Raw genomic sequence first — 12,543 nt, 5'->3', positions numbered from 1 at the left:
CTAAGTGGGATTTGATATTTTGCTTAATGAGGTGTGCAGAAAATTGGTAATGGATTTAATCTGCATAAATTTCTTCTAGCATACATATTCCCATGCACCCACACACATGCACTCTAAAACTCAATTGCTAATGATGAATTTCATTTGTTCCCACATCAGAATTAAGAATATTTAATGAATTGTAATATATAGTTAATTATCACATTCATAACTTAGACTTTGTCTATATTGAGACTGGGTGGAGGAAAAGAGGTGGCTCCTTGTTACGGCTACACCAAAGCAGTTAGTGTGGCAAACACAGTGTGAATGCAGGCACTTGAAGATGAGGCATAAACCCTGCTGCATAACCAAGGTATGTATTTCTAAGGGAAGATGAATTTTGTATAGGTGTAAAGCACCTTTAAGGGATAATAGCTTTTCTGCCAGGACTACATACAAATATAATCAGAGTGGAACACTGAAACCCTTAGCAAATCTGGAAAATGTGATTCATTAGTTACCAAAAAGAGTTCATTCTATTGTCAATTCACTGAATTTTCCACAGAATGGAGGGCAGGCAAGAAGTGCTTTCCTCAGTAAAGAAAATGCATACAATGCATGGAGTAGCATTACATGAATTTTCCTTCTGGAGTGAAAAAAGGAGAGGGACCATACCAGGAGGGCAGTTCAGCTGTATAAGCACAAACCTATGATTGGATTGGTGTGAAACTAGACATTTTTCTCTCAAATCTCCCGAGTCTCTTGCTAATAATGGATTTGTTTCTCAACCATAGCAAATCCTCCTGCATTGTGCAATTTTCCTATCATCCCAGCCAGTGAGCATCTCTCATATAACATCTCCTTTCACACAGACTAAGTACTTCCAAAACACCATTTACCTCTTAAGTACTGCATTTCTAGACACATAAAATTAAATATTCTACTGTAGTATTACTTAACCTTGGTTATGTTGCCAAGAGGTTTGCCATTTAATTAAAATAACACTTGGTATTGAAACTGTCTGGTTTTATTGGTAAAGGAAGTGGTGAACTAAACAGTTCAGATGTGGACAAGTTTGGAGAAGTTACTTTAGGGATGAATCTGGCCCACTGTTTATTGGTTAAATCTTCATGTGTGTCTAACTCCTTTTTATCTTTGGTGAAAATCACTTTTTTGTTTTGGTGGTAGTCAGCAAGCACATCTACTACACAATAATTAGCAAGGCATGTCTGGAGTGTTTGTTGAACCACATGACTTTTGAAAGGTGGGGGGAGGAAGAAGAACAGAGAGAGGAAATTATAACAAGTGTGCATCAGAGAGCTGATATAGGCTTAAAAGGAAGTCTGCCATGCTACTTGCCTTGCTCCTACCTCTGGGTATCCTTGTGAAGCTAAGCCATACAGACACAAGTACAAGAGAAGAAATGGGTAGAAAATGGACAAAATGAGCCAGAGACTTTTGAAACAGTTAAAGATTTCAGAATAAAACATTTTTGGACTTGCTGAATGCAACCATTCAATATAATTTACAAAGATTTGTATTTATTAGTAACATATCATCCCCAAATCCATTTTGGAGCCTAGTGTTACCTGCATTCTATCTTTTACCTCTTCTTCCCCAGGGATTTATATGTCAAGTTTACTGAAATTTATTGTATAGCTTGCTTTTCAAGGAAAATACCCAAGAAATGCATTATGATTACAAATAACTACATTAAATGTAATACCAGATCACAACATTTGTACCTAAGGCTTATTTCCTGAAAAACCTAGATAGACTATTAGTATTCCCATGATTCAGTACCATTCAATATTTTTATTTACATTTAGCTTGTATAATCTAGCATGCCTAAGAAAATTATTTCATATAGCGAGTAAGACAATAAGAACAGATTTAAATGGTGATATTCTGTGTCCAAAACCAATTACATCTCAGCTGACAATAAGCACTTCTTTCCTGAGCTACCTATTATCTATGCAGGTGACTGAAATAACAAGACCATCTGGCTACTTGCAAAAAAAGGTTACAGTCATCACCTCTGTTGCCCCTGGCCTTTGCAGGGAAGAGCATGGAGGCTTGATACTCCAGATATGTCAGGCTTGCGGGGCTGAACAGTTACAGTCTTTCTACTATATAGAGGCAGGGGACAGTTTATTCTTGTCTTTAACCAGTATGTTTCAGGACCCAAGTCACTTGAATGCCCTTCATCAATGAAGTTATTCCATAATAAAGGAGGGCACGAATTTCAACTGAAATATGTATTCAGAGTGACTCCACAGACACTGTTGTTTTGAAGGCATAAGGCACCTTCAAAGTTGGAGTCATGTGGAGATAAGAGTTTCTTATTTTTACAGAGCAACTGGGTATATTCATGCAGTACTTTGAATATAGACTGGCACCTAAATTCCAGCCAAAAGCCACCTCTATGTTTGCATTGTGGCAAGCTTGAGACAACTCTAGGGAGATGGGGTAAGAGTATGTTCCCTTACCATAGACTCAACCACACCATGGTTTGCAGTGTAGGTGCACAAGTATACTATGCCACACACTGTCACCATCACCAACCATATTTGCTATTCTTTCTGAAACATCACATTTGACATTGGAGATGCAGCCCTGGATCATTCCTGCAGCAGCTTTAATATTGCCCCTCATCAGGGCAGATAGATATGACCCATGCCAACCTACAGACACTCCACGGGCAGTATACAGAGGAAAGCAGGTCAAGGAGTACAGTAAGCTTTAACCTCTTCCAATCTTGGCCACAAAGGGAAAGTATGTTGAGTCAAGATAATGCCTGTTTGAAGGCTTTACTAAGCACTTTCCTGCTTGCTGCTACAATAAACATGCACGTTTAGAAAGTGTTAAGGAAAACTGGCTATGCTTCTAAGCCACCTTGGGAAGGCCTTCTTTTTGGGTTTACAGCTCTAGCAGTAAAACAACACTTGTTTGTTCAAAGCATGAGTTACCACCTGCCAATGAAGTCCAGTCACAGCCAGCAACATTTAGATATACTTCATGGGCTTTCTGCCATTCATTGTGCAACAGTAGCACATGAAGAAACCTGGTGTTTATAATGATCAGGCTTTTAAAAACAGAGCTATTTACAGGTAGGGAGCATTCCCAACATGAACATAGGCTGTCTTCTGATGCCTCTGGAAACTCTCCCCTCCCACAACACCTCCCTCAATTCCATGTAGCAAGCTACAAGCAACAATTCAGTCTTTCATTCACTGATCCCCCTTGCTGCTCCCCAAGTTCTGCCTTAATTTAAATCATGAAATATATTTCAAAATAAAACACAAGGAAATATTTCAAAAATATGTGAAGAAAATTGCTTGGTTTGTACTAGTTGAATGAACTGTGGGAAAATTCTGTTTGAAATAAGTTCTATTATACCAGATTTCAGTATAAAACAACACAAAAAAATTGAACTTGAAAGTGTTATCCCTTTTATCGACAAATCTGAATTAGATTACACTAGCAACAAAATTACTAGTGTGTTTATATGTATCCATGACTTCATTCCTTAATATGAGATTTTACCTCCGTGGAGTTTCCATGCACCTCCACAGCAGAATCCTACAGACAGGTCTTAAAACTCCAGAGAAAAAAAAAAAATAATCCTGCTGTGAAGCTTTTGACAGAGGTTTACATGTAGGATTTTTTTTTTTAAAAGGCGATACAAGTATATTCAAGTAGTTTACACTGATCCCTTAAATCCATATTTCAAATGTCAAACTGAACTAACACATGACAATTGCTCTCTGGTTTCCATAACCCAGTCCATTTTTAGCAAACATTTACACGGCCTAGTTTGGAATAGACTATATAGCAGTTTTGACTCAGGTTGTAAAAGCAATTCTTTCAGAAGTGCTGTTAATTACACTGTTTGTTGTTTAAAAGAGTACAACTTGTTTACAAGCCTTTCAGATAAAAGTTCCCAGAAATAATATTTGCAAATACATTCTTTGTGGTGTGCAATATTAATAGGTTTTTTCCATATTACAAGCAGGTAATGCAGATATGATAACAAATGCATTCTAATTATGAGCTACATTTGCAAGTCTGCCAGTTCCTACTGAAAACACAAGAATTAGATGACTACAAAAAACTTGAAAACTCTTGATTCCAAGTCTTAACTTTAGCTAGTTAGAAAAGGGGCCAAGGCATAACTGAAATCTGGCTGAAGGGATAGTGTGAAGAATTTTTAAAAGTATTCTGTGTTCTGTTAATTTTAGATATTAAATGCCATTTTAGGAGGTTTGGAAGTTTAGCTGTATCAACTGGTTTTCATTGAATTAGAAGAGAACCTTCTGATGGTAGCAGGAATGTAAATTGGAAGGAGTAGAGGAGACACCTTGCTTATAATTCTTTGAGTAAACCACTGTCATGATAAGTTGGGGGGGGAGGAGGGGGGAGAGGAGGAAGAGGAAACTGAGCCTGAGGTTTTTGGTTTTTTTAAACCTAAAAAATTTAGAAAGAAGGAAACTGAGTCATAGCTAGCCACACCACAGTATATCAGTGGTAGGCAATTTATATGTAAGTAGGTTAAGCAATTCTATCATATATTCCGTAGTTTCTCTACTGACTATTTACAACCAAGATGGTTTCCAGGTGCCCACACTGGAATAATTACATAGTTACAACCTTATTCATACCCAGAAGGGGCACATAGAAACACCTATTGCACTTCTCATGAATAAGAGAACCGTTACATTTTGTAATGTTTAAGACCAAATACCTGACCCAAATATTGACATAACACTGGGGCATGGTTGGGGATATGACAGGCCAAGTACAGTAAACTTATTGGAAATGTTTATTAAATTTCTACCTTGGCCTATCAGTTATGTCACATTGGGTTATGTCATTCAGATTTCATTGTATCACATCATGTCTGTCAAATTATAACAGTGCTTGACTGGCAAAACAAAATCTAGTATAAAATTTGATTGCATCTTACCTATTTGAGGGTTTGTGAAGAGCACAGCAGATTATACGTCCTTTAAAGTATCATAACTTTCACCACAGACTTGTCAACTTGCTGTTCAACTGAAAAAGAATATTCACAAATGAATGCCACATGTCATGTAAATGTGCAATAAATTGAGACAAGTCTAAATTATAAAGCCCAGGTAAGAGATGAGCTGGCTAGCTATGTTTATAAGAATGAATGAGTATCAAATGATAATTGAAATACGATACTGAACGTTGCCAGCCTTACAACTCAAGCATTAAAGCATATGGGACAGGCATAACAAGTTCCCTAAGCCACACTGCATAGCTACTGAAGCCATAGCATCACACAGCTACAACTACGTATTCTAAGAGTACTGTTTCATATTCAAGTTACTACCAAAAATTAGAAATGTGTCCCTGCTTAATCAGTTTATTTGTAGTATTATGCATTAAACAGTAACATTGAAGTCCACAGGATAACTGCAACATTGGCTGAAAGAGGACTCGAGTCTACCTTACTTCAGTCTTACTTTCAAGGCAGTTAAGCTCTGAGTCCTTTTACACAGTTAAAATAAACACTTTCAGAACAGCTGCTATTAAACATAGGTGGAATAATTATTTTTAAAAAGTGTGTGACATACAGGCTATTGCTAAAACTGATTGAAATAAATTTGTGAGCTATTCTAGCACTGGCATGTTTCGTATTAGGTTGCCTGGCTCTAAAGCTGGGGAAGCATCCAAACCACAAAAGATTTTCTGCTTCAAAATTTTTTCCCATCAAAAATACAAGAAATTTTGAAAGGAAAAATCAGTGAGAGTTGAAAGATTCTTGGCAGCCCCTACTCTTTCTCAGCTCACCAAAAGTATAACTCCTGAGGAATGTCCTCTTTTTTAAAAAAGGCAAGCATGCTGCCTGCCTTAGTGTCCTTCTAACAGAGCAAGTGCAAATCCAATTGAGAGTCACAATTCACCTTTTTGCACTATAGAACAGGGCCCCCATGTCAAATCATTCAGGAAGCTTTCACTTCTTGTATTAGTAGTAATTGTTTTGAAATCATAAAACTCTCAGTACATGGCACAGAATAAGACTCAGATATCCAACAGCTACATCAGAAGTTACAAGAAGGTGACAGAAAGGGGAAAAATAGGTCAGATACAAGTGAGACAAGATGACAAGAGAGTTTAATCACAGAAAAGTGGGAAAAGCTGATTAACTGGTGTTGAGCTACTGTGATCATGGAACATTTTTTTGTTTAAAAAACAAACTTGTGACAATGAGGTAGCAGAACAGATTCATCACAGAATAGGTATGGACATGTCTAGATTTTCCAGGTCTGCTTTTTGACCAATCTGAAGAGAGTTTACAAAAATATGAAACTGGAAATTTCAAGATCACTCTCTAATTGTCTTTTTCTCAAGTGTAGGTCAATCACAGACAGTGGCTTGAAGTCTGGAAACAAGGACTGAATGCAATGCTTCACATTTCTGTTAAGAGAAAGGGGCTGCTTGTTCAAATCTCACACACAGACGTGTATGCACATTTTGTATGTAACTAAGTAAACTCCAGGGTTCTCAGTTAAATAAAGTTCATCACGGGAATCTAATAAAAATGGTGAACATATTCCAAACAGCATCCACATCATGGTAGAAAGCGTTGTTGTCTCAAGAGCAGCAAATTATTGATGTCTTTAAAATGAAAAGCCTCTTAAAAACACTGGAAGACAAAGCATTTTCCTTGTAAGTGAACACCTATTATGCAACATGTTGTTAAAACAATCAGATTAGCTTTTGTTCTTCTATAGGCCCAAAATGTTTAAAACAAAACAGCAATGTAATCTAGTCGCATCCTAAATTTGTTCAAGCAATACAGTAATTTATTTTTATAAAAAATTACTTTTTTTGTATTTTGCTTCATTTGTAGCTGTTACAACATTACATAGGACAAAACACATGCTTCCAAAATTATCTAATTGTCACTGAGGAATAAGGTTCTTTTGTTTAGAAAAGGCTTTGCAATGACATTGCTACGTCTCCATTGGAAAACAGGAAAATACACGATAGATTTACTCATGAGGTGAGAATAAATGCTTGAGGAAAAAAAATTTAAATGGTGTCATCCAATTCAGGCATCCAAAATATTTTTCACCTTTTCTAGTAGACTGTCCTTGTCACAGCATAATGAAGAAAGTAAAAGGTATCTCTTTTTCTTTCTTTAAATATCTTGCTGCTAGGAATATTTTCCTACTGTTTTAGCACTGACTAGTATTTTGTGTTATAGGTAGAGCAAATGAAGAAGCCTACTTTAAGAATAAAATATTACTTAATAGGAGTAAACGTGGCTGATTCTGATAAAGAAAAAAATTAATTTTTAAGTATCCAGAGTGAATTATAGGTAATCTTATTTTCAAATTAAGTCTCTTACTATCTACAAATACCTTATTAAACACTGATACATAGCACTTGTTTTTCCTTCTTAAACTCGGACATCTATTTCATTTACATGCAATATTTTAAATGCATTTATTTAATACAACATCTACCTCTGTACTACAAATTGCTTTTATTTGTCATGAATTCTAATGCTCATTTTTTATTCTGCTTTGAAATATCTAGCCACTCTTGGCTTTCTTTTCTCTCAGGCTTTGATATATTGGAATCATTTCCCCAGGCAGCAATCAGTGTTGATAAAAGAGTTTGAAACTCAATTCACAAATAGATAGCATATTTATGTGTAAGAGAACTAGTACTTATTTCCACTGTGTATCAAAACAAACACAAGAATACTGATTCTGATAGAACTGAATTCATACAGCAAGAAAGATATACATCAGATTTCAAAAATTTCAATACATATTTACAGCATTTAGGGGTTTATTTTACTTCTGGAGATAAAGTTCTAAATGCACAACTAACAGCAAAACATTATCTTCAATCACAGACGTACATCATTGACTGCTGAACAATCTTTTGCTCTGCCGTGGGCTAATCTTAGCCAAGGCCCAAGCTCCACTCAGCCCCTCACTCACTCCCTCAGCAGGAATGGGGGGAGAAAAATTAAATAACTAAAATTAATTTGTTAAAACTAATGAAAATTACTAATTAAATAGATTCAGGTGGCAAGAAGCAAACATTCAAACACCACCTTTCCTCCTTGCTCTCCCGAGCTCAACTTCACTCCTTCACCTCAACTCCTCTGTCCCCAGCTCTGCGCAGCACAGAGCGGGACGGGGCCATGGGCAGCACCCGGCGGTTCCTCCTGGCCGATCCTTCCCTCTCACACTTTTCCCCTGCTCCAAGCATAGTTTCCCTCCATGGGTTGGGGTTCCCATCAGGAAATACGCATCTGCTCTGGTGTGGTGTCCTCCACAGGCTTCACTGAATATCTGCCTCCCCATGGAGCACCTCCGCCTCTGTGGTGTTCATTCTGCTTTTTCTCACTTTTTTTCCCCTCACTCTGCCTTTATTTGTCCAGCATTTTCTGCCCTCTCTTGAATACATTTCCACAGAGGCACCATCAACTTTGATGACAGGCTCAGCTGTGCCCTGTGGTGGGTCCCTTGCAGAACCAGCTGGAACCAGCCAGAACCAGCCGGAACCGGCTGCATCTGGCACAGGGCAGCCCCAGCCTCTCCTCAGAGCCACCTACAGCTCTGAGGCACAGACAGCCAGGACCCCGCCCTGCAGCGCAGGCATGACCTGCGCCGGCAATTGCCTCTCGGGTACACATACCATCACCATGACATCAAACAAGATTCCCAAGACATCCCACGGGGGGGGAGAACAACAACACACACCACACCAAAAAAACCCCCCACAACCAAAAACCACACACACACACAACACACCCTACTGAAAATGGAAATTGAAGTTGCATTTATCTTTTTCTCAGTACTATTAATTAATTGTGGAAAGAACTATGGAACCCTGGTACATCTGTGTTCTGTATTCCAACACTGTTTCACATGCACTGTAAACCAATTTGTCTTATCTACCTCCTACCAAATTAACAGATTAAAATAGTAATATAATAAATTACAGAATTTTGCTGGTTTTTCCAAGAAACTTCTGGGATGTCCATAATGGAAAGCAGACTACCAGTCAGATTAAGATAGGTAAAATAAGCAGGTAGGAAAAAGTCTTCAACAGCAACAAAGTCTGCCTGACCCTCTCTGTGATCCCCCCAAATACCTGAACCACTCTGGGGAATATGTTGCAAATCTGTTATAGAAAGACTTCCAAAGGTAAAATAAAATCACCTCGGGCAAGAGCAGCAGAGCAGACAGGCTGCCTGGCTCTGGAACAGCTCTTGCCGTTTTCACAGTGCCTGTTTGGTAGGCAACGCAGGCAGCGTCCTGGCACGACCAGAGACCTGCCGTGCCCCGGGTGGCTTCCTGGTGTACAGGAAGGCAATTAGAGTAGCCAAAGGACAGCTTACACAAGAAGGATCCGAGCCACAGCCATGACTTTGGATTCACACTGAACCTGTCATTCTTTATTTCTGTTGCTTTGTCCCTGCCACTTTCATTTGGGTAGATTTCCATTCGTATCAATGAATGGAGACCTAAATGCTACTGGTATTGACAAGTAGTAGTAACTGTTCTTTAATTACAGTCTGGTACTATAAGCATGTCTGTACTGAAACATCATTTCAGAGGTACACATTTCTGCTGACTTTTTAAACCTGTGAATAGCAGCAAAACAGTCCTGTCAAATAAGCCGTCCAATTTTCCCATGTTCTTGTTGATAAAGTCTTCCCAGTCACTTCACTGGGGAGATACAAGCGTAAGTCAACATTGCAGGGGGATGGACATTCATGCTCTGCTTTCTATTTCTTTTTTAATTAATAGTGCGCAAATTATGTAGAACCAGCGAACTTCAATGATGTCACCAGTGCTATCATAAGCTGAGCCTCAATGCTGCTGAGTATTAGGTTAATTCTGTGTATGTGCCTCCCAGCAGAGACATTTCACATGCTGGCCAGTTTGGGAGATGAGGTCAACATTCCTAAGAGCCAAGTAAATGCCAGTGGAACCTTTCACAGGCACGTCAGACTAGAACACGCACCAATAGCAATCACACTTATAAACCTCACTCAATTACAGGCTTTTCAGCTCAGGATGAAAAACATGCCTGCCCTAAAGAAATGCATTTAGGCTTTCTCATTTCTGAGTGGTGAAAGAATGATGTCAGCCATCCATTATTGATCTCCTCAGGAAAGAAAGCGTAAAACAAAGCAGCTCTGAAGATACTAATGCAACAGAGTTGTGCTGACTTGACACCTTCATTTAACAATATCTTCACTTTTTCTAAAGTTCATCTTTTAGGAGTACAGAAATGTGCATCCAAAAGATGGGTTTAATTGAATCGCAATTACTCTTACTTTTTAATTTAAGTAGCATCTTTAGGCCATCAGTCATTGAAAAATAAATGCCTTACATGAAATACTGCACAGTTAACATGAAATCTCTCCCCCTTCCCCCCACCAAGCAAATAAAAATATATAGCATATCTGTTACATATAGGAAGCTAGCACATTCAATACTAATAAGCTATTTCAGATCTTTATCACACCTAAAAGATTGCCTAAATCAGATTTGGGAAAACATAAGTGGTTTTTTTAAAATATCATTTTCTAAACTTTTTGTACTTGCATAGCATTCCCATTTCTTTATACCATAAATCCTTTCCATGAATCACAGTAATTTTCAAATTACACTATAAAAGTGTTTAGGACATTTCTAAAAAAGTTGTAAGACTTCAACTTTCTATACAGGACTAGCGATTGATGTGAGATGGTGTAGGCATGCATCCCTTCTCAGCCCCCTGGGACATAAAAACCGTACTTCACAAGAAGACTGCACAGCATGAGACATCAAAATATTTCTAACAAATCATTAACATAACTTTTTTGCCCATTTGTAGAGAAAACTGTATAAATGTTATTGCATCACACTTACCCAGAATCCTTGCCTCCCTGTCCTTCCAGATTTTAGTTAATTTTCACTTCTGTTAAAAAAGGTATTTCTCACACCAGAAGGCAATGCAAATCAGAAAATAAATTAATGTCTTTCTACCAATTACTATCACATTCTAAGTTGCTGGAGATATTTTGTACAGCACTTAGAGACCTTCTGGGTGAATGTGCTATAATAGTGGAAGATTATTAGCACGCTTCCTTCCAAACTTCTTCAAATACCTCAGTTTTAAACTGCTGGTTCTTCTTTTTGATGGGCTTCACTTGCAAAGTTAAGAACAAATTCACATCACCTGTGACAATACTGGATCCTTCTGGTGGTTTGGGTGTGTTCATCAGGCATTCACTTAACAAGCTGCAGGTTGTGTTTTGGGGGTTTATGTTTGACATAAACATTGTCCACCTTTGATAAACTATAAGATTTAGAACACTAGGCTCTCTTTTTTTTTTTTTTTCCTCTTTTTGAAGAGGTAAACTTTATTGCCACATATGGGATATTTGTGGTTACACTTAATAATGATTACTAGCAACAATATCTTTTTCAAGGGAATTGACTACCAGTATACTTGTAGAATTTAGTAAGTAAGGATAAGGTCAACATAGCACATTCTTCCGATAGAGATTTTTGGAATATGTCAGCAAAACAGAACAGAAAATTAAATTACTATTTATGCACAAGTAGCAAAATATGTACACTGGCAACCTTTTGACTGAATTCTAAAAGACTGTCCTTTCCAATAAATACTCTATTTTTTTCAGGGAAAATTTTCTACAAAATTGTATATTGTGTTTGTCTCAGGTAATTTATTTTTTTTTTTAACTTGTATCTGGACATTAAAAGAAAAATAAAGGGAAAAAAACTTTCTACTGAGGAAGATATAATCTAGACATATTGGCTGTTAAATAAGTCACATTTTGAATAGAATATTTTTCAGCAGCATGAAAGGAATAGTATTTAGCAAGAGAGCCATATCAGAGAAAGACTAACAATGAGAAATGTTTAAAAAAAAAAAGGAGGTATTTAGAACAGGTAGTTAATATATTAACTGAAAACTAGCTGGGGGCTATCAACATACTCAGACATGAATACTTCTGCCTGAGGAAAGGGAGATTTTACCTTAAAAGTAGGGGTGGAGTGGGAGTGGCAAAGGGAAGGAAGCTCATTTCTGAAAACCTTCCTGTCTCTGATCAGATTAGATACCATCTGGATATTAAAGATGACGATTTTAAAGAATCAGCCTCTGGCACAGGAGGATCACTAAAAGTTTCTGTTATTCAGTAGCCAAGAACTTGCTGCATGTTACTGTAAGGGATGAGGCAAGACAAGCGGCTTTCCTCTCTTATTCAGAGCTAGGGAGGTCTAGTTTGACCATCAGTGGCTGAGACAACACTTTAATGTGTACTGCTATGAAAGCAGCTCCCTAGACTACTTCATGAACCTAGGGTGACCCAAGGAGTTACCTTGGCAGCTGAAGCAGCTACCACGGCTCTCTTTGCCAAAGGTGCTTTTAAGGCTTGCGGATGTTGCTTGGCTCCCTTAAGCCCCCTAAGCTGGGCAACACTGAACTGAGCTCTGATTATGAGCACCGAAATGTAGAATTTGCAGAGAGATGCATTGTCTGGAAAAC

Source organism: Balearica regulorum, chromosome 13 (genome assembly GCF_011004875.1).
Source record: "Balearica regulorum gibbericeps isolate bBalReg1 chromosome 13, bBalReg1.pri, whole genome shotgun sequence".
NCBI classification, from domain to species: Eukaryota; Metazoa; Chordata; class Aves; order Gruiformes; family Gruidae; genus Balearica; species Balearica regulorum.
The sequence above is the reverse complement of the archived record's forward strand: the minus strand, read 5'-3'. Positions refer to the sequence as shown.